We start from the raw sequence: 22,993 nt of genomic DNA on the forward strand, positions 1-22,993 counted from the left end.
AATAATAATAATAATAATAATAACAACAACAATAACAATAATCTTAATTTAATTATGCAATCTGCACGTAATTCACTTGAAACCTCATAGACTATTGTGAATGGACATTTTCCATGCCAGTTGCTAAGGGATGGGAATAGGTGGGTACCAAAAATACCAAATGAAATCCACATCAATGGACTGCAGAAATCTGAAGATATAAACAGAGTGGGAGGAGGTGAGAAATGCAAATAGCAATAGCAAGTAAAAGCAAAGGATTGCTTCACATTTAAGGACTGACTGTTAAGGGCCCCAGTCATCTCCCAGCCAATCATTAACTGCTCAGAAATGTCCTCCCATTAGCTCTTATTGCATAACAACAAGTCACTAACACATGCTTAACAATTTTCATTATTTTTTTAAGTGTCTCATAACAGCATCAGTGAAAGAACCTGAGCAAATGGAAAATGCACCCAAGCTTTAAGACCCAGGGCAGAGAGTCATAGTGGAGCTCCATTTTTTCCAGAGAAGCTGTGATGCTCACCTGCCTACACATCAGCCTGCAGTGTTTTACTGTGCTCATACATGGCCAAGAGTGGATTTTATCAGAGGGGCCTTCTTTACTGTATGTCATCATACAACAGCAGCAGAAGCCCATTTGTGAAACCCGAGTAGTGTGGGTTGCAAAGGATGTTGCCCATGCAAAATCACATTTTTTTGTTTGTAAGAATACATAAAAATGTTGCAGGTAAGTGCCCACGAAGTTGGTTTTTTGCTGGTGTTTTAAAATAATATTATTTTTATTTGCAATTTTGTTCTTTTTTTTTATTTGATTTTTTTTAATAACTCTATCCTTTCAGTTGATCTGTATCATGCCTTTGGAAGAAGTTTGAACATAGAAAACCAACTAGAACTACAGGTTTATTATGAAAACAAAATGATCTGAACACAGGCTGCCATGAGTTTAGATGATAAGATTCCTTAAAATTATAGTAACTCATTTCCAGCTGAAGAAACAGAAATGCACAAAACAGACTAACTTGTAGGAGGCATGTGGCCATGAGCCTGCAGGTCTGCTCTAAAGGTACTTTTATATATCACATTGACTCAGAAGACCTGTAGGCAGAATTTGGCCTGTTATCTGAGGAAGTGAAATTATACAATTTACTGCACTTAGATCCTGAAAATCAGATTCACAATTATCAAATAACAGAATCTGTTAGCTCTGTTCCCTTCAGTAAAATAACAGATCTCCGTGCAAATAGGATTACAAGAGAAACCACATTAGATTAGGGTTCAACTGGCTCAATTTCCTGTTTCTGACAACAGCCAACACTTCTGAGGAGGGTGGCAACAATAGAATTTTAAATGTAGATACTTTTTTCTCTAAATATGTAGAATCTAGCTATAAAATTTTCTGCTTTTCTCCTACTCCTTGCTTCTTCCTTTCATTTCCCCCTTGTATATCTTTGGTCCCCTGTCTTTTGAAGTGTTATGGCTTCTGAATTTTGGCCTTAATTGGAAAAGTTGTTGAATGTTTGGACTGTGTCTGAATCGTATGGGACTGGTAAATGCTGATTGGAATGTAAAAACATGACACAGTAAATTTCTTGAGGGCTGAGATTTGTCTACTTTCTTTGAGTGCTGTTTTGTCTACGATGACCAGCACAAACCTGCATAGTATTTTTAGTTTTAGATTTGTAGACTAGTAATTCATAAAACTCAAAAAAACATTCTTTAAAAATAGTGTCAATAATTTACAGTGAAGTATATCCAGGACCAACAAATAAAATTATATGTATATATACACATATATATATAATTATATAAAATTATAATAAACAAGATAGGTGCTATCCAACTTTTATATTGAAGATCAGGAACATATTTCCTGAGCATAGCACCCAGTGCTACCTAATGAGCCATACCTCAAAAACCACTCTCATAGTCACTTTTATACTTGTGCCCTGATCTTTGATTGTTACTGGTGGTCATGAACTACTTAGTGTGAGCTCAGGAGCTGAACTACTCCAGCGAGGAGGTCAGTAAGCAGCTAGCTCTATGTTGTTTACAATGCAAAGATCTGCTTGCCTCATCTTTGGTTTTGGGAACCAAAAAATCCTGTTGCTTGGTGATCATAGGGCAACAGAGCTCTGGACATATCTCCTTTACTCCAAGCAACAAAATGTAGTCTTTGTATTTTTTGCCATTATTTTTTTCCCTCAGTGGAAAATCAAGGTAAATAGTGTGGCTGGATATTTATTTGATATTTGATATTTGGCTACAGATATTTTAAGACACATAGAAATGAATTTTGGTTTGGGTACCATTTGAGACCCTTTGCTTTTGGGGATTTCTTTTATCTGGGGGGAGGGCAAAAGTTTTATTCTTGTGGTTTTCTGTAGCATACATTTGACCCAAGCATATGCCAAAACTGGCCCCTGCTCTTACAGTGCAGGCACATTGACCAGTGGTTTAATAGAGAACAAGACCATGATACACATACTGGGAGCTGTAGTATGACTTACTTGCCCTAGCAGCATCCTGATTAATTGTACGCAGCAGGACATGTTATATGCTGCCAAAAGATGTTGTTGGAGGAGCTATAAAATAGTAACTTGAAGAGTTAGTGACAAATCAGTATTACCTTCTGGGTTCAGAATGAGGAGAAAAGGCAGGTCCTTGTGGATTTTGTTTTGTTCTCCCTAAATAAAATCTCTAGATCCATGATAATGTTCTGTCTTATGAATGTATGTGTTTCTTTCTTGGTAAATAATATTTTAATTCCATGTATAGCTAATGTTTTAAAGATAAGTCATTAAAGAACACAATTTTAATTCTAGATTTCCACAGACTTACTGGGATTATAATGAATTAAAACATAATAAAAAATAACCTGATTAAGGTTATTAAGAGGTTATACCATCTTTAAGCCATACCCCTCTAAAAAAATGAAAGGAGGAGAAGCTGTCAGCTGAGAGGTCTACAGTTTGATTAAAAGCAGGAAAGAGCCACAAATACTTTCCCACCTGGAAGGCTAAGACAAAGATTTACTGTCACTGAATGTGCTGAAAAGTCCTTGTCTTCTGTGCAGCCTAAGCTTGAGAATATCCAATTCATTTTTTCATGTACAACTATGAATGAAATAGGGGGAAATTACTATGAGTTCTCCAGTTGTTTGAATATTAAAAAGAATGTTTTATGAAGACTATAAACATATCAGAAATGAGAGGCTTTTAAATTGAGAAACAGGAACAGAATATAGACTTCTAGATTTCTTCAGTATCACTGAAATATTGCACTGAAGCAACAGGAAATTAGTGTAAAGGCACTAAAACAGCCATTCTGCTGCACATGCAGAGAGCCAGCATCCCTGAGCAAGCCTCATAATATCTTCTCCATTTATTAGAGCTCTCTAAATAAACTACCAGTTACGTCAGTCCTGCAGCAGTTTTCAGGAGGCCACAGCTCCATGAACCTGAAACTTTGACTGCTGACAAGAAGTCGCTGGAAGAAGAAGTGTTATAAAGAAGCCACCTTCTCTATAGCATCCCTGCTCCTGCTGCCATCCCCAGCTCAGAGACTCCGTCTGCCTGGCTGTGCCATGGGGCAAGCAAGCCAGCTGGCTGTCCACGAGGTCTAGGATGATGCTGAGTTTCTCATCAAACACCCTGTGCTGCAGGGACTCCTTCCTCCAGATTCTGCACATTGCATACAGCCCTGACTGTGGGTTTGACAGGTGTGTACTTGCCTATGTTTATAATGAAGATGCTATTGGCAGAACCTCTATGGGTTGGGGTAGGGTGATTTCTTCACCAAAGATTTGTAAGATTTTGTAGGATAGCCTTCTTAGCTTTTCAGTGTGATTTTTAGATGATGTCACAATGGAAGCATTGCCAATATTTAGCTTTGGGAGAGGTTCCTGAAATATTTTCAGCCTCTGACTCTTCTTTCTCCATTTACAAATATCCTTGATAAAATATTAGAACAATTAGACATTTACTGGACATCATCCCCACCACTCCCCACGCAAACCTCTCCTTTTCTGTTTACATGTCCTTAATTATTTTTGTACAGGCCACGAATTGCATGACTTATGTATTGTGAAATACAGACATTCCCTTGGGAGAGAGAGCACAAATCTAAGTGGACTAATTTTTAAAATTAATCTAAAAAATATTTTCATTTCTGAATAACCACTGTTCTAGCAGATCACCCCTCTGTCCCATGGTTAGCAATGCTAGCTGAAGCTGAAATGCAAGTAGAAGTATTCATACCTCTTCTTGAAGACTTAATGTATTCATCCCAGTATCCTAGCTACTAGTTTGACTAGACTATCAGAGCATGTTTAAAAATGTTTTTAATGCTGCTTTTTAGATATACTTCCAAAAGGGCTAACTACCTTTTACTCACATTAATGTGAGATATGGAGGCAGGAGGCAGAGTACCTGCTACAGAAGAAGAGATGACCATTGCCTTTGATTTAAAAGCACGACCTTATGCATTGTAGGTAAATCATTCATAATAGTGCTTGGCGAGTTGTGCAACATCTTATTTGAAAGAGAAAAAATTACATTCTGACTCCTACAGAGTGTCATTTTATGCCCTAATGCATGAGAAAGCTCCACTGCTATTCGCTTAAAGAACTAATTTTTTTCTTCTAATCTTCTACTTTAATCGATTGAAATTAAGTATTTTCTGGTGTGCCCAGCAGTCAAAGGGTGCACTCACATTTACGTAGTCTTGGGTCTGGCACCATCAGTGCATTCTTTGTAATTACAATACTTTATCCAGTTTATGAAAGTGCTGTATGTTTTATCTACCGAGAATGCATTCAGGAATGCTACATTTATGCTTTACACATAGACACTGAAAAGACTTAGAAATGATAAAGATGAGAATATGCTTTACTCTAAGCATGACAGTAGCAAGTTACAAAACTTCATGTTTAGCCCTCAATAGTGTCATGCTGTTATAGCTATAGGAAAAGCTGTGCAGGGGTAGGGAGCCATGATGTTCCAGCTGGGCTCCTGTAACTCAGATATTTACAGCTGAGATAACTGGTCCTCTTAGCTAGTCTGCTTTTTAGCAATAACAGTGAAGATAGCTGCTGTCTAGGCATCATGTCTCACTGCTATGGGCTGATCGCATAACATTTTTTGTTTTAGCAGTATTATTCATATGAATAACTAGCTTCAGTCATAAAGCCAAACAGCTGAATGCAGAACTCTGTTATTTCACACAATTAATTAAGTTTATTAAACCTAGCCTTAAAATAACTGTCTCGTTCGAAACTCAGTCGTAGGCTTTCAGGTCATATTTGTTTTACAGATTAACCCCAAACCACTTCTGGCACAAGTAAGGTTGAGAATAGTGTACATTTTCCTTTCTGTGGGCCAAATCTTCAGTGCCGTGTCTGTGAGGGATGTAACTAAAGAGGTAAAGCAGAAATTCCTCATTCCCATGGCTTCTGAAAGTGGCCAGTGCCCATGTGCACTGAGAACACTTGCCTGGTGCTCTGAGCAGGGAGACATCCTCCTGTAGAGCATCCCAGGTTGCAAGTCCCTTCATCTTGCCTCTGCTGGATTCAGGGTTTAGATACAGAGGACTTCTTGATCCTTGACTTCTTTGAAGTGATGCAAATCCTGAATGTAACTAAACTATCTTTTTTCTTCCAGCTGACAATTTCGCTCTGAACACATCTCTCCAGAGAAATCTGTAGAAGAGAACGAAGGTGGGGGAGTTGCGTATATCTGATGCTGCTGTCTTGAGGTGGCTCTCAGGTCCACAGAGCCAGACCTGCACATTCATGGTACGTGCTGTATTAGAGAGTTTAATTTTACAACAGAAGAAAACACAAAGCATTTTGGTTGCTCTTAGACACAGAGTGACATTAAGTAGCTCTCCACCTGCAGCTGCTTAATATACTTAATGTACGCTTCTTGTTAAGATTATTTAAAAGCCTGATGGACTCAGCACTTCTGCTTCTTCAGACAGGAAAGAACTCAGAAGAAAAGCTAAAAATTTGGTTTAGTACTGTATTGAAACTCCTTAATTCTAATATCAAAGGACCACATCTTTCCCCATGGTGAAAGGTTTATAAATTTTGGCCATTCTGTGTGTACTGTGTTTGCTAAGGCTACCAACAAACTGATCTCTCAGGTTTGCATTTTATGTTCAGACCTGAAGAGAAACCATTAGCTTCTTTCACTTAGGCCAGCAAGGAAAACTACCTTGTCTTTTTTTTTCCTTTTTTTTTCTTATTTTTTAAATATTTTTTTTCATAAGATGCTGGAGTGGTTAGGACACCTGAGACTTGGTGAGTGGCTTAACATAACAGTTTCTGAGATGCTCTTGAGAATATGTGATGTCCCATTAAAATGCAGCCATTGTCAATAAAATAGCAAATGCTGAGACTGATTTTCATGGCTGTTGGAATGTTCCTGGAAATGCCAAGTCAGTATGTCGTTTTCTAAACTTCTAAAATTGGGACTAGAATAATAAGACCATAATTTTAGTGTTATATAATAGTGACACAACAGTGTGACAGAAAGTAGCACAGTTGGAGAAAGAAAGCCAATTTTTTTCTAATGTGCCAGAATGTGTTATGCCAACCAAACAATATATTTTAACTGATTTACTGACAAGAAATTTCCTTGGAAAACACTGCCAGGAAATAGCTAAAGAAGGACACAAGAAGGGACCAGAAGCTAAGTAAAGGAGGACAATGAAAAGAAAATAATTATAAACCTGGAGAGAGTGGATATATATATATACATGTGGGTGGATTTCCAGACATCATAGCAGGGCTAGAAATTGGTTTATTTTTCCTTTATTTTAGTTAAGCAAAATGCATATGATGCTTGTAAGTGAAAAAGACAGTAAAGAAAATTTCAATGCTTCAGAAAATTCAAGATCAAAATGCAGTGAGGAAACCAATAAAAGTTAACAAATTTATCTGAATGGTCAAGATAGTCGTTCAGTGTTGACAACTGTAACATAAAAAGGAATAATTTCAGCTGCCCAAATATATTGCTGTTGTCACTTAAGACCTGTGCCTTATACTGGATGGTTCATTGAAACTCTTTGCTCTGTGTGGAGCAAGGGTCAAAAAAAATCAAACGAACTGTTGGGATACAAAAGAATTGGCTGATAAATAACACCAAAAATCTTATAATGTCATTAAATAAATGAGTGATATGCCCTGACCTGGAGTACTGTTTTCATCTGTGGTTATCCCATCTCAAACAGAATGTATCAGAAGTAGATGAGGTATTGAGATGGTCAGTGTAAATAATTAGAAGCATAAAAAGCCCTTTATTTCAAGACAGATTGAAAAATTTAAAATTATTTTGATGAGAGAGAAGATGGCTTGGATGGGCCACTAGTGATAATGGCTACACTGTATCTAGGAGAGGTTACTTATTTAGAGAGGCAGGATGTTAAGAATGCATGCAATGAATTCAGTAATTTTCACAAATTCTCTTCGGGAACTTGCAGCAATTTGGTGGCCAGTGCTTCAGTTGGATGCAGACTTCAGTTAGATAGGTATTGAAGGAAACACATCATCTGTGTTGCCGTCTAAAGGATTTAAAAGATTTTTGAGGAGTTACAGACTACCCCAATTTTGTGAACATTATCCAAGTTGTAAATGAGAGCATTAAGAAGAAACCTTTCCCATGTGCAGGTTATTCCATAAATGCTTACTACAGGTTTTCTGACACCTCTCCCTGAAACACATCTGGTACAGACCACTGTCAGAGAAGATATCTGAGGAGATGGACCACTGCTCTGATCCAGTGTGTCAATTCCTATGTTGAATCAATGATATAGAGATGAAGGGTTCGATATCCCATTATCAGTCTCTTGAACCATCCAATTCTCCTTCTCTTCCCCATTCAGCTATTGATTAAATTAAATGCAGCAAGGTAAATGGGGACAGGAAAGAAATTCCTTATCTTAGCACAGCTCTTTGTCTATGTGCTTTATTCTGCATTATAAAGAGATGGTAACCCCAAACTACTGAGCAATCTGTAAACTGTAGATTTATTCACAACAACCTGTCCACACAAAGATGCTGCTATTTGGTTCTTATTCTTTGCTGCCATTTAACTTTTTTATTATTTTTAGACACATGAGTATGCATTTGCTGCTCATTACATGCTGCAGTTCTGGGGCAAAACTAGGTACAAAGAGACTGTGAAGGACAAACCCCTACCATTCATCTGTACACATGTGCCATGCTGACTGCTGTATGTTGTGGAAAGATTCTCTGTAGATTCACCAATCTGAAGAAATAATGAGCTTAAAGCAGTGGAACCTCTGAAAACAGTTGGCAGTTAGATAATGATGGATATGCTGCAGAATCCAGAGATCTTGGTGGTGGAGGATGAATGATGCATATAATGAAAAGAAGGCTAAAGCTGATCACCTTCCCTGTTAGTATAAACATGTAAAATGCAATTCACTGTGATGATGGTGGTGATGCATCGCATAATAAATTATGTGCCTGGATCATAAAGGCAATTTTTTATGATAGAAAAGTTTAATAGAAAATGTATGTAAATGAGCGTAACTTGCCAATTGATGCTTTTTGACTAAAGTGTTAGAGGAGAAAATAATTCTCTAGCACATTTGTGAGTTGAGCTGAAAAATGTGGGTGAGTTCCACTTTCCAATTTTGCTCACATTTCCAGACATAGAGGGATAATAGATTAGTTAAGAGCTGTGTTTTATTGCTGTAAAACTGCTCAACATGATGCAAAATTTTTGGAAGTGCTATGAGTGAAAGTTGGTGGTGAGGAAAATATGGTGCAAATTGCTGATTAAGAGAAAAGCAGGAGCCAACCTGGTCCAGTTCTAAAATTCCAGGCAGCTTGCGTGGGCTCGAAATTGATCCTGGGGACTAGAAGTAAAGACTGTCCCAGCAGAGAAACTATAATAAGCAGAGAGCACCTGTAGGGGGGAAAATAAAAAGACCCTAAAAACCCCACCAAAATGCTGGGCAGTAGTGTGACAGTGAGAAATACAAATGCTCTTTTGTTTCCCATGATTTGCAAAGGTGCCAGATAAAAGAAGTGGACAGGCTACGTGGGCCATATGATTATACTGGGGGACAAAAAGCAGCTGATGAGAAATCAAAAACCAAAATACCCACCATGTAGGGATGCTTCTTACAGCAACCAGGGGCAGCTTAGTCCTCAGGGTACAGAGATACTTTGAACCTGATTTCTCTGCTGTATCAGATTAATTTTAGCTATTCCCAAATGTAATGTTCTCCCAGGATTGTCTGCAGCCAGGCAGGCTCTGAAGGGCCTGTACTTAAGATGAATATGGGGGTTTTGAAATGTGTTTTTCAGACTGGTATGTCTTTCTTTAACTAGGCTTAACTAGTTATAGAAAAGTATAGTGACATATTCTGGTGATGGTGGAGGGGGTTTTATTCTATGGCATTGGCCAAATTCCAGTGTTTTTTCTTTTCTTTTTAAATAATTTGAGTGAAAACCACTTTACATTTTAAAAAAGGTAAAAAACTAGGAATTTTTAATAGAGAAGTTTTCTACTCACCCTTGTCCTAGAGCTTTGCAAAAGATTCCAACAAAAAACCTGTTTTTTCTTAGACTGGGTTTTACTATGGAAGTGTAAAATTCAATTAAATTTTCTAAAAGAATTTCTAAGTAAAATTTACACATCACATGCGGCCAAAATACTGATGAAGACGTTTTGAAACATAGCAGCTTGAATCAATGTTTTGTTTTGACATTTTGATGCAAAACGCAGATATTTTTGTGTGACATTTCCAAAGCAAGTTGGGATTTTTTTGGTAACTGTCCTGTGGAAATGTTTAATGATTCGACAAGCAAATGTCAAACTGTTAGAATTCCCATGCAACATAAATTCCATTGGCTGATCAGTTCTTATTCATGCCCTTTGAAGACGAGTTGAGCCTATCAATATAATAGACATTCATATTCCCACACAAGAAGTTCCAGTTCAAATTTGAGTTCTAGCTATCTCATATAATTATCCTTTTTGGCAAATTCTGTTGTGAATCAGTGGGTGTAATATTTTGTCACTTGGAGGTTTTTTAGAGGTAACACCAAGTGAGAGAGAAAAAGCATAGAATTCATATTTCAAGAGGAATCTAGAAAATTATTTTGTTATGTGAAAATGGAAAATTTTTATTTCATCAGATACCATACTGCCCCCATCTAGCCTGAAGGAAAAAAAAAACAAAAAACCCAAAACAAAACAAAACAAAACAAAAAACCACAAAAGAATTTTATCTGTTTCAGCAGACTGCATCATTCAGTTCTGCTTAGTGAACAGATGTTCCAGATGTGGAAGCTTTATAAGGCTCTCTTTGGCTGATAGCAGATTGACATTTCATTTTTTACTACATACTAGAGCTGGAGCACTAGTTTTCTAGAAATGTACATAAGCCATATTTGAAATGGTAGAAGCCAAAGCAAAATACCACATCTTTGCAGAAAAGATTGACTGTCCCTCTGAAAATGTTATGAAAGCACTTCCTATGAGGATTTGGGCAGTAAAGCAACCTGCATGTATAAGGAGGTGAATGGAGCAGAACATGGTGCTGGGGGCTGGGATCTCCTAGGGTTTGATCAGGAGATAGAATTTGGTTCTGATAATGGCAGGGACTATGAGTAAATGGGCTCTGAATCCTTGACCCCTCAAATCTGGTTTAGCAAAGGCTGAATCTAGAATGAATTTGCTGATCTAAACTGAATCACTCTGGCACAGATTTCTGCAGTTTAATCCATTTCTTCTGTACAGTTAACTAAATTCACATAAATTAATGGGAAAAACAGGTTAGTCCTAAGGTAAATGGTCCTTACGTTCTTTTGGCAAAGAGAAACAAAAATAAACCAGTTTTTCCTGGTTTTATTTTCAGATACTTTCACCGGGATTTAATTCTTATTTGTATCCATATCTAGCATAGGTTTATTAAAGAAAGATAATAATCAATGGACCAGCAAATCTACTAAAAATCCACCAGTAACATGAAAAGTGGTACTAGCTGTTTTCTGCTGAAATGGTTAATGACAAAAGGAGAAAAAAAAAAAAAAAAAAGAAAATTAGACCTTTTATTCTAGAGAGCATACATTTATGCAAAGAGGATGTTTAGCTGGGGGTAAAGAGATGAGGACTTGGCTAGTTATGAACTTGTAGAATAATCATGGGAAAAATGATGAAGTGTTCATAGTGGTATAGTAATGACATATGAAAGCAAATGTGTTATGATTAGATCAAATTGCAAGAGAAGTGAGTAAATGTTGAGAACAATGCCACGTTCGATGTGTAAACAACACATTTCTCTCCTTAGATGGGGTTGTTATAAGCAAGCAAGAGTTAAAAATACAAGAGCAATTTTTAGAGGCAATCTCATGACTGGCAATCAGTGCTAATAAGATTCTTTTCCTCTTGCAAGATTCACAGAAAGCCCTCAATCCATGCCGAGCACATTCAAAGGCAAGGGACTAAGCGCTCCCCTTACAGGTTCATTATCATTCGCAGGTTATCCCAAGCCAAGTGAATCAGGAAAGCAAATGAATTAGTGAGAATTAAGGAGCCTCTGTGGTCTGAACCCTCTCCAAATCTCAGCTAAGATGAAAGGTAGACGCTGATGTCTTGTGTCCCAGGGTTTTCAGAATTGGAGCCCCAGTGCCGAGCCGCTTCCTCCAGAGCCTTGCAGAAATGTGCAGGCAGTTAATGTTGCCTAACGTCTCCTGACCGTGGGTTCAGCCATGTGGGAAAAGTTTTACGAGGCTGCAAAAACCAAACCCCCTTTCACTCACAATTAATTACAGGAGAGTTGCTATAGCACCTCGCTGTCAGTGAGTCCAGTGTAAGCACACTTTCTTCTCATTTTGCTCAGTAACAATCAAAGATACTGGGTAATGTCTTAGTACGTAATGATATCAAATAGGGTAGTTAAAAGACAACGTCTAGCACATGGAACTGCTAACAGAACTGTTTCATTGGAAGCACTATCTTAAATGATAGGATTTGTACCTGACATGAATCAGGATCTCTAGTGTTTACCTTCTCTATTTTCATTTGTTTGAGATGATGCAGTACCTGACAAGCTTTTAATCATATAATTATTATGAGTTGTTATGATACAGTGGTCTTCTTGCAGAAGCTATGGACTTAAAGTACAGTGGATTGGAAAGATTTCAAAGGAATGCAGTTTGTTTTCATTAAATACTTGTTAACTGCTAATTATATTTGATCACTGTAAAGAATACAGTTTAATTAAAGAAACACAGCATCTAGAAAAAATATTTAATTTCCAAAGGATAGCAATATATCTTTGTATTTGTAAGTAGGAGGAGAAATATCAGTTGAATACATGCAGATATATTTGTGTGTCTGTTTGTGTGTGTTTGTGCACATGTATAAATAAAAAAATATTGGTTTGTGGAGACCAGAGGTTTGGTGGAGAAAAAAAATCTATTCAAAAGAATTTTTCCAATTCTGATAATGAAATTATACTCAAATAGCAAGCTTGTGTCTTATCAGACGCTATCAGATGTTTCAAATTATTTAGCATAAGTAATTATCTACAATAAAATAACATTTGGCAAATGACTTTAACCAGTGTTTTCACATCCTAGATTTGTATCAACATTTTCATCAAATATATTTCTCTGCCACAATTTTTAATGTCATCTATTTCATTAATGTGAAGAGTTCAGTATTAAATTATATGTTTTTCATAATAAATGTATGAGTTTAATTTTTTTTTTTCAAATGATATTTTTACAGGTCTAGCTTGAAGGAAATCAATAGAAAATGAAGGCTGATAACTGCACATATAACTGAAGTCTTGAATTGATGTGCCAGTGTCCATAATTGTTCCTTTAAACAATCATGTTGGGAAAATTTCTAGTTTTTACATCCCCTCTTCATATAATTCCTGACTTCTGACCTTCTACATACCAGTCAGGCTTGATGTGCAAGACTGTATCTCATTTATAATAATCATGATCTTTACAGAGAGATCGATTAAAATATTATGGTTCTTTTAAAATCAGAATGCATATCAAATGAAGCCTCACTTATAAAATAAAGAAAAAGCTTGGCCTTCTGCGAAGTCTCCTTGGTGTGAATAAGATGTTGTAAAAATCTCTTAATATTCAAAGACAGTTAATCATTAAAGAGGCAAATATGTTAATATGTTTTTATCACAATTGCAAATGCTGTTAGTGGTTCTCTGAATTACAGTGTTCTATATATAATGCCTTTAGCATGGTTAGCAAAGAGAGACTGTCCTGAAATTTTTGGGCTTCCTTGAAAATCACCACCTCCAAAATAAAACATAGTTTAAATAAAAAGCTAATAGCATTTAAAGAATAATTTTTCTTTTAACACGGAGTCCAGGTTTTTAGAGAGTATTTCATAAACTATGGAATGTTTTAACCCCTTCTCTCCTTCCATGTTAAATTGCTGAATAGAAAAAAATCCAATGTTATTTTAACTAAGGTTGAAAATATCTGTCCAAGGAATCAACCCTAAACAATTTATTTTCCTTGTACTTTTTTTTTTTCAGGGCAGCTGTGGGGGGGGGGGAGGGAGGGAGCAGTTTAGAAATCTGAGCCACTAAATTCTCTGCAAAGAAATTTTTCTGAGACTTAAATTAAAGGTGAACTGCAGGAGAGTGTTTAAATTCAACAAAGCTCATTCTTAATTGTTTATTACTGCAATGTTGATAATGTCCCAGTATTTTTTTTTTAGCTAGTACTTAGCTTTGTGCATTTCTACAAGGAACACATTTTTCTGTTTTTTCTAAATTAGATGAAAGCAATACTTCAATTGATATAATTCTCCCCACCATTTTCCTAAATCTCTGTCTTGTGAAAAGAAGTTATTAATCGTAATTTTTAATACTACTCCTGTTTTTAATCTGTTTCCCCTAGGTTAGCTTACATCTTTAGTCAATTCTATTTATGTTATCCAAAGAATTAAAGATAGCAGACGCAGATAAATCCTTTTGAGAAATACTTGAATGCCAGCAGGAAAAAAAAACAAACCAAAAAACAATTAGAACAGTTTCCTACACACTGTCAGCCTTGAAAGCAGCAAAGCACACAATACCATTAAGTGTGTGTGTGTGTGCGTGTGTGAAGAGCTTCATAATAAAAATATTATTTAAAATGGTGTAGATCTGCGGCAGCCTGCAGCAGCAGCAGCCAGTCCTGCATTAGCGAACCAGCGGGCCCTGCCCTTGTGCTGGCCACAAATGACCAGTGAAATCCCAAAGGCACTCTTGAATTTCTGCATTCTCATTTCATCAGCTGCAAAATATCTGTCACTCACGTCCCACACTGGGCAAAGTGACACCTGCCAGTCTCAAGAACAAGGACAAATTAATGTTCCTCCACCAACTGTGTCTCAGAAATGAGTAGCGAGCGACCGTGTGAGCAATCAACAGCTAGAGTACATTGTTAAAGTTTGCAATGCATTTCCGGGGTTTCCTTTCAGCCAAGGTAATTTGCAGCAGCTGTTGTTGTTTTATGCTGTTATTGAACATGTGTTCTGCTGATTTCTCTCCTAATGAATCTTTTAAAAATATTTGCAAAATGTGTGCAAAATTGCACTGCTGAGGTTTCATGGAACTGCAAAACAAGGAGTCTCGATTTAAAACAATGCATGGGAGAGGCAGTGTGGCAGCTACCAGAGGACTGAGAAACCCAGGCACTTGCCTTATCTACTCGATCTTCCTCAGAAATCACTCAGAAACATTTTGGATACTAGATATAGAACCTTAAAAAAAAACCCAAAACAACAAAAAACATTTCTGATGTCTGTCATCATGTCACATCATGTTATGCGATATTATATCTGCTTTTGATGAGATGCAATGTGACAGGATGTAATGCAATGTAACGTATCAAAAAATGTAAATAATCCACTTTTGGGGATTAGATATCTGCTGTCAATTCCTATAGCAGGAGTCTGAACTGAATTTATTGAGGCGGATGGGAGCTCAGTGAACGCCAAACTGTCCGTGGTGTTTGCAAACCAGCACACATCACAGTTCACTGCCTCTCCCAATTACTTTTGGATAGTTTGGCTCATATATGACTGTATTACAATGTTAAATAAAAGTTCTTGTGGTGCATTGTTTTGTGACTTGATCATTTGGCTAATTATCACTGCTTACAGCAATCAATTTGATGATGCTTCGCCTCTCTGTGAGCAGTGGTTTGTACATTTTTAAAACTACTCCAGAAGTAGCTGTTGTGTTTTCATGGTAAAATGTGACTCACACAGTGAGAACAAAAAAATCCAGTAGTATGTATGACGTAAGTGGAGAAAAAACCCACCAGTGTCTTGGGCCAAATAGGAGACTGCTCAGGACAGTGCAGCTTCCTGAGGTCTCCCTGAGGTGGGAGACCTTTCTTTTGGTGGCACAGCTACTGTCAGCTTACCTCGCCAAAGAGAACCAGCAGAAGAGGGTGAGTGTTTATTTCTCTGTAAGTTACTGACCAAAAGCACCTACATGTTAGGATTGCACAGGTTTGTAAGCTTTATCTCACAGTGTAAGTTCATCAGAGGTTTCTCCTGGCTCCAGAGGCTAGGGGTGGGGCACCAGCACCAGTGTGGGGCAGGAGGCAGGGCCAGCAGTGCCCTGTGCTGGCTGATGGAGCGGGCCAGGCCCATGGGCACCTAAGGAGCCAGCAAGCTGCACCGTGGCAGGTGGGTGTTTGAAATGATGGCAAACACAGCCCAACTGCTTGGGAGGTATTCTGGAATGGTGGGGAGAGAGCCTTTGAGGTGTTGCACCGGGGACTGACTATTTAGGGAAAGTAGAAGACCTTGGTTTTCCTTCCCATAGCCAAGGCTAGGGGAAGGGGCTTATCACCAGCAGATGGAGGGACTCAGAGGGTGGTACTCCAGTCCCTCGGCACCTCTCCCACCACAGCCCGGATATCTCCTTCCCTTACCTTCCTGCTGACACACTTGAGGCAGCTGCATCCAGCCCAGAATAAACCCATTTGTGTGTCCAGTGCCTGGGAGGAAAAATCCAAGCCGCTGTATTTCACTTATTTCCAACCCATTAATGGGTTGTTTAGAACTTGCTTTTTATTTTGTTTCAACAGGATACAGAAAGCCATGCTGTTTGAAGCCTTGTCTGCAGCACTGCCACTCAGCAAAAATACCTCCTCACCACTACGATGGCTTCACCCCCACTACCTTTGGCTGCCTTGGGAGCTCAAGCATAGATAAGTGAACAGCATTTTAAGTGCTATGTTTATTCAATGTGTTCTAACCAGGGTTAGGTAATATGATATTTATAAAGCCCAATTCTCTGTGTACTTGAGGGTTGCCCACCTTGCTAGCACTGATGCTGCTGAACCAATATTAGCAGCAGTGATGGGTGGCTGTAAATTTTGCCTCATGTAGACAAGGCTTACAAGGTAAGCAGGCAAACCCTTGGCTGCAATTGTGTGCCTAGGAATGGAACCTTTTATTTGCTGTCATAGTGATGACTTTTAATTGTCCCAATAAACAAGCTTTTAAAAAGCTTCTAAAATGTTCTCTAATAACACACTTTGGTCTTCAGCCATAGAAATGCAGAAATAATTAGAAGTGCCATTGTGTACAGTGCCTTCTGGACTGGGCTGAAGGTGAAGGAGAAAGTATCATGCTATCCTTGTCAGCTGCAAGGGTAATTACTGCTGGCTGAAATTACTCAACATTTGTTTATAAGCTCCCCAGAGCATGCTGTAAATAGATTGTCTGTTATAGTCCAATCACATTAAAACACAGCTCCTTGCAAACTGCTACCTCCTGTTTTCTGTAAGCTAGACAGAGAAAGCCTGCTGCTCACTTATTGAGCACCAAGCCCTGAAGAGCTATGTTTAATGTGATTGTTTTCATTAGCTCTTCTCTGTCTGATATTACATTTATAGTTTGCTGGGCTTGAAGACTGGCATGTTGCATTGTTTTCATTTGCTGTAGTAAGAGTGAATAGCTTTATTTCTGGAGGGTGTATGCAACAGTTGATGGGAATTTTGGAACAGCAAAAGCATGGGCATACCTACAGACCCTCGTTCTCCTCCTGGGCAATGGTGTTTTTCTATTTGCCTTTTAAATGTTCCTGCACAGGTTCCAGCAGTGGTCACGTTGCCTAAATTGTCCTTTGAAGGATGAGAAGTATTTTCATAAAAGGTTAGAAAGAATGTATTTTCCTTAGCACTGAATTTCACCGTACAGCATTGTCCTGTCCATTATGACCTGAGTTGTATGAAATAGTGATGCAGCCACAGCCTGTCTGTTTGATTTGCTCTCAGCATGATTTACCACATCATATCACAACAACCCAGGTATTTCCAATAAATATGGGGCCAAATTCATCACTGACATATGCAGACACAATTCCATTGCTATCGATAGAGTTGCATTTGCTCCCACCAAGGTGAATCTGGCCACTAAACTGAAGATTTAGGGGAGAGAAATAGAATTTGCAAAAAAAACCCCAACAAGCAACAACCCACAAAGCCAAAACCTTAACACACCCACACACACTATATAGTAAAAAAAAATAAATAAATAAAATAGAGGCGGTACAGATCCATTACCGGGTATCAGGGGCAGAAATCTGTAACCCCTGTTTCATGAGTAATTCATGAGAACACAAAGGGTATTTCATCAGCACTCATTTTTATTTACCACTGATTATACCCCCAAATCAGTACTGATTATGTATAAAGCAAAGTGTGGACCCATCATGTCACTTTTATTTGAAAAAGCTAGCAATAACAAGCTGCCTTGCATATCCTCATACCTGGGAAAAAAGTCTAGACATTAGTGAAATTTAACCTGATTTTTCTTAAAAAAAAAGACACTGCTCTGATGTAAATCCTCACTGAAGACATTGCAGCTATGACAACTTACACCAGAGACTGAGCTTCCCAGGAAATAACATAACAAAGCAGCAATGTTAGTGACCAGCAGAGGATTATTAAAGGAACACAGATAATTGGAGGAAAATAAATGACCTGGGTAGAATAGTTACTATAAAATGAAGTACAGGAAAAATCATCATGCAAGATACTTTCCAGCCTCACATGTCCTAGGTGCTTTTCTCCCTAATTTTAAGATCTGCATAAAGTTTCTGTTCTCTGCAAACTGGTCAGGAAGGGATAAGAATTGGGGTTTGGATATCCACATTTTCTTCTAACTAGAATCATTGCCTGTGGAAAACAGTCCTTCTGGGAAAGATGCTGGAGTGCTAGAAATGATGATTCAATTGCCCATTAAGATAATTCCTGGAAGTATTACTTTCTTGAGCCTGTGTTTCCAGGAATGGCAATCACAGCATCACTGCTCTGACAGTGCAATAGGTATCTCCCGAAGTGGACACAGCAGGTGAATATTTACAGTTACAGCAAGTAAAGTAATACACCACAGGTTAGATCTCATGGTTATGTTTATTTGCAAAAGCTAACTAATGCAGCATATTGCAATCCTTTGATGATGAATTATACCAATTGTTTTGCAATAAACGGAAGCTTTTTTGCAATCCAGGTAACATTTTTTATGTTCTGCTAACTGCTTTCTGTGCTATTAGAGAAGCAGTGAATCTTTAAAGAGAAACTTCCTACAGCTAAAAAAGACATTAAGGGGGAAAAAAGCTGGGAGCCATAGTGACAGGTACAACTAAGGCTGTATCCTTCGGTTCCCTGGAAACCAGTCAAACACTATCTCATCTTGCAATGGTTGTGTCTGATCCTCTGCTTCAGACATCTTCCTAATAATGGAAACTACAGAGGTGACTCTCTGCAAATAAGGGCTTACAGCAACTGGACATCCATCATATATCTCCAGAGCAACATTAGACCACCCTAATGGGTACTCCCGTCTTCATTATGATATTAATTCTCTAAATTTCCAAAGTGATTTCATTTGTAAAATGACAAAGGCTGGCTGCTCAGGAGACAAACTGTTTTCATCCCCCTCCTGCATGCTTACAAAGGCTTGCTCTCTCTAGTCTTTGGGGGAAAAGAAATTTGATAGCATCAGATCTCCTGTGATACACAAGGCTGCCTAACAGCTACACCACCTGCCAGCACTGCATGCCTGCCCATCCAGCCTGAAGATTTCTAAAGCAATGGTTGATGAGTAGAACATAGATGTTGGTTTGGGGGGGTGGGGTGAGCTATGCAGGGAGAAAATAGAAGCTGTATAAAATAGTCAGTGTGAAAGTGAGGCAGGATTGAGGGTAAGGGTGAGGTCAGAGCCAAGGCTGAAAACTGAATCAATCTGAACAAGGCTGGTTTGGTTAGATTAGGTAAAAGCATGATTTTCTCCCTTTGCTGTGGCTACAAATTCACTGACAGCCAACCAAAGCAAACTTTTCACAAGAGGCAATTCTTTGTATAGCTCCTGCTCTCCAAACTCTTTAGGATTAAATAAAGAGTAAATTAAAAAGGAAATCAGTAAACCTGTGACATCTCTAACACTTGCCTCACATAGTGACTAACTAAAGTGCCTGCCTTGAACACTAGTGAAGAACCAGGAGGTTCTTTTAAGGGTAGTGATAATTGTAACGTGACTGCTAAATGAAGCTGGAAGCACTCAAAGCAAAAAAGCATTTAATGCACTGAAAATTGTTCAAGACACCAATCTTGTTAGGTTTCATCCTACCTCAAGAGGCCACCCAAATGTCATCCTGTAATTTGTATGGTTCTGGATTTCCTTTCATTTACACTATTTTTGGTTCTGTTCCTGTCCACAGGAGACTCACACTGTCTATGAGAGGAGACTCACAACAAGAAGTCCAGTTCCTCTTCCCAATGAAGGCGACTTTCATCAAGCAGATTGTAGTGAAATGAGGCAACCAGGTGGCACTAATTGCCAGGTAGTGGGCGTGACCTTGTGTTAAGCCCACCTGTGCCTGATTAGGACGGGCCCCTACTGCTTATGAGCAGGATTAGGGGGCCAATAAAGCTCACACCTGAGGAAGCCAGAGGGAGGCCACTTTTGGAGCAGCAGCACCGATTCAGGCTGGTCAGCCCTGAGAGCATTAGACTCAGAGCACTATTTGTGAGTTTCTCCTGGAACACCTGGTTGGACCTTGGAGCGCCGTGCCCTAAAAGAGGTTCATCTTGCTACTGCAGATTGTTTAATTTCCTCCTGTGAGTACCCCTTACAATTTTGTTCCCTTTGCCTGCACTCCATTCCTATTCTTTTGTACCAGATACTTCCACACCCCCTTTAGTGATGAATCACAATATTTAGGGGCAGAACTTGGCATGGATGTGGCTGCATGGTCCCCACTCCCAGGGTGTCCCACATACCAGGTGTCCTTCAGCTAGCAAGAAGAGAGCAAAGCATCTTTGAGGGACTGTAGCCCAAAACTGCATCCCCAGCTTGCTCACAGAGCTCTGTCCCAGGGCATGGGGGCAACGTGGCTGCTCTGTGCAGGTGGTGATATGAGTGGTTCTCAGGCTGACTGTGCTGCAGTGTTTTCTCCTGGAGCAACATGTGGCTCTGCATCCCACTGCTGCATTTCATCAGGCATGTGCTACAGACAGGGCTCTTCATTAAATTTTTGATGTATCAAATAGTGTTTCCATCTCACATTACTGCAAAATCTTGTTTAGATTAATTATCAACATTAAAAATGCTTAAGAGGGTGGCTCATTTTTCTCTCAGAGGAAGTCTCATGTTTAGGCTAGAGTCAAGATACTTTTTTTTTTCTAATTTTCTCTTTCTTTCTGGTGCTATAAATCTTAACATCCTTTGCTGAAGAGCCATGCGGGTTCAGCAGGAAGCAGACTGCCCCTCTCTTTTGTCTTCTCTACCCTCTTTCCCCAAATCTCCAGCAACTGTAGCTTAACTTGATAGTCAGAGACTGGGCTGGAGCTGTAGATTTTAACCCCCCTCATACTGAGAAGGTTGTTGAACTGTAGTCAGCTCACCAGTTTCTGGGTGAATGCTTTAACCACTGCTATAAAAGATGAGCAGCAGCATCACCACCATCCATCTTTAAAAAATAAAGAGTAATCCAGTTGTCCAACCCTAAAGGAACAAAGCGCCTATAAGTCAAGGGGTTTTGCTGAATGTGAATGTGAGTTACATCTTAAGGTTTAACTGAAAGCTTTGTGTACAGAGCTAAGTCCTATAGGAAATATGATTTTGGGCGTTTATGTTTTTTTAAATTTTGCACTCCAAGGACTGAAATTCAAACATGCTGTAAGGAACTCTACTGTGACTGCTTATCTCAGGTATAAACTTGGCTCCATGTTATATGCTTATGACGTTATTGATGGCCCTCTGGCCCCCAAATTAAATTATTAATGGAAAATTCTTTGTCATTTCTTTCTCAATGTCACATGAATGCAAAAGTATTTTTCAGTGCAGCTTCATGGACAAGACATTTTGTGTTTGCATTTAAGTTCACCTTTTCTGAAAGAGGTATTAAGCTATTATTCCTTTCCATCTTTAGCAAAATATTGTAGTTCCCCATCTAAATTAATCTATTGCCGTGTCTACAAATTTCAGCTCTATTTACACCCCGAAGTCCCATTTTTTCACAAAACTGGCAGGCTAATACTTAGAGTTTAATGCAATTTTCCTACACATTTGCCAGTATAAATCCATCCTGGCATCATAAACTTTGTTTATGTCTTCCACGGTTGCCCTCCAAAATCTCAAAGCTCTAGCCTAATGTGTCACTTCAGTACGGACAACCTACTGAATGCTTCCTTCTGGAAAAAAAAATAGCCTTTCCTAACTCTTTGAATGCTTTATACTAATCTAGCACAGAGCTGGAGCAATCATTATGCTGTGCTTAGTCTTCCTGAACTTTACGGTGGAAGGAAATCAGCTTCCCGAGGGTGACTGTAAAAGCTGTAGTGCTTTTTTCTGGGGTCTGTGCTTAGGAACAAGAGGAACTTTGCTTTTCTGGGGTTCAGTGCTGTGAAAGCCACCATGAGTGGATGGATAGTGGTTCATTTGTGGTGAGGGAAGCCCAGATTCTATGAGGACTGATGTGACATAGAGATTTTGTTGTTGAGTGCATATGACCTTTCCGCTTTCCTGTTGGGGGACAGCAGAGCCATGACCATCAGTTATGCATGGAAGAGATGGATTTAGCTGTTCTACTTCCAGGCTTGGGAGGAAGTGAAAATATAGTGCAAATGCTATTTAGTCTGTTGGCAGACTCAGTTTCATAAAGGCAAAAAAGCACTTTTATTTGCTCTCTCCACCCAAACAGTACTTTTATTGCTGAGCCTCCGGAAGGGACAATACAGGATCTGACCGGTGCTCTGCTCTCAGATACCTCTCAAGTAGAAAACAAGTTGTTTGCCATTTTCTTCCTTTGTCAGATCAAACCAGTACACTTACTCAATATCTTGAGAAGTTTTCTTTATTGATGACTCTCACTTTCTCTGCAAACAATATATTTTCTGCAGTAACCATCCGGGTAAATAGGGTTCGCTCTGGAAATAGAAGCAGCAGAACCATATAGGAGAGTATAACAATGAACTGACCTGAAATACAGTTCTGAAAACATGGCAAATTGTTTCCTTACCTTGACAAATGTTCACACTGGTTAGGAATGCCTTTGTTGTTGTGATTAGTCCTCTAATTGTCTGGCACCTTCCAAGGAATAGTTCTGCTCATATGCTTAATTATGACAAAGAGAGATAGTCCATCAGCCTGATCTAGTCTTTCCTATATGCCCAACAAGTTTCCATTGTGTTCCCATAGAATCTAACCTTGTGCAATGTTGGTGTGATATCTGCTTTCAATGGTTTTTGAGACAGAGTGTAGTGGAGAGATGTCACAATTTCAGTGGACTCTGGAGCGTGACCATAAGTTGCTGATTTCATAACAAACTGTTTGGAGGCTCTGTGGTGTGAAAGAGAGCCTTGAACTCTCTTATTCTTGCCCAGGTAGCTCTGAAGAAATTTTGTACATTGACCATGCATATGTATTTTAAGAAGTCACCTACCGCATATTCAATAACTCTG

General features: G+C 38.8%; 1 long non-coding RNA gene across 2 annotated transcripts; it reads right to left on the bottom strand.

Annotated features, from left to right (window-relative positions):
- Positions 1-2,280: 2,280 nt before the first annotated feature.
- Positions 2,281-22,993, bottom strand: LOC139797739 (uncharacterized). 2 transcript variants are annotated; one of them, XR_011726573.1, is made up of 3 exons: positions 22,552-22,993; positions 19,659-19,763; positions 2,281-5,695 (listed from the first exon to the last, which is right to left on the bottom strand). It is a non-coding gene; the product is annotated as an uncharacterized lncRNA (long non-coding RNA). The 2 variants fall into 2 exon arrangements; XR_011726572.1 differs by having other exon boundaries at positions 5,675-5,798.

This window comes from Heliangelus exortis, chromosome 6 (genome assembly GCF_036169615.1).
Source record: "Heliangelus exortis chromosome 6, bHelExo1.hap1, whole genome shotgun sequence".
Lineage (NCBI taxonomy): Eukaryota > Metazoa > Chordata > Aves > Apodiformes > Trochilidae > Heliangelus > Heliangelus exortis.